We start from the raw sequence: 733 nt of genomic DNA on the forward strand, positions 1-733 counted from the left end.
TATGTATATGATGTTATTTTGGCGATTTGATCGCACGAGTAAGTCCGTAGGATATTTTTGAGGTTGTGTGCATATTTGGTTTGGAGCCCCGAGGGCTCGGGTGAGTTTTGGATAGGTGTCCAGTTGCATTTTGAGCCTTTGAAAAATCTGGTATCCTTCAGTTCTGCAGGCTTCGCAATTGCGAAGCCAGTTTTCGCAAAAGCGAACTCGCAATAGCGAGCTTCCCATCGCAAATGCGATCTTTCACCTGGGCAGCAATCTTCGCAAATGCGAAGTAATTCATCGCAAATGCGATGCCTGCCCATGAGCCAGCCTTCGCAAATGCGAAGAGTTCAATCGCAAATGCGAACCTCCCACTTTTCTTCAAGTTCGCAAATGCGAACTAAAATCTCGCAATTCCCAGACCTGCTGGGTTCGCAATTGCGAACCCAGGTTCGCATTTCCCATATTTGAGGCCTGTAATTTTTCATACTTAGACGAATTTTTAACCCCTTTTTTCATTCTTTCAAAACACAAACTCCATAGGCGATTTTCCAAGAAATCTATCTTCTCCAAATCATTTGTAAGTCAACTTTTACTTAATATCTTCAATCTTTAACATCATTAAACATGTTTTCATCTTAAAATCAAGGATTTCCATGGTGAAATGGGAATTTGGTAGACTTAGGTTTTCTTAAATTGGGATTTGGACTCATTGAGTCGATTTCAAACTAATCATAGATATGAACTCGTG

Source organism: Nicotiana attenuata, unplaced genomic scaffold, assembly GCF_001879085.1.
Source record: "Nicotiana attenuata strain UT unplaced genomic scaffold, NIATTr2, whole genome shotgun sequence".
In the NCBI taxonomy this organism is placed as follows: Eukaryota; Viridiplantae; Streptophyta; class Magnoliopsida; order Solanales; family Solanaceae; genus Nicotiana; species Nicotiana attenuata.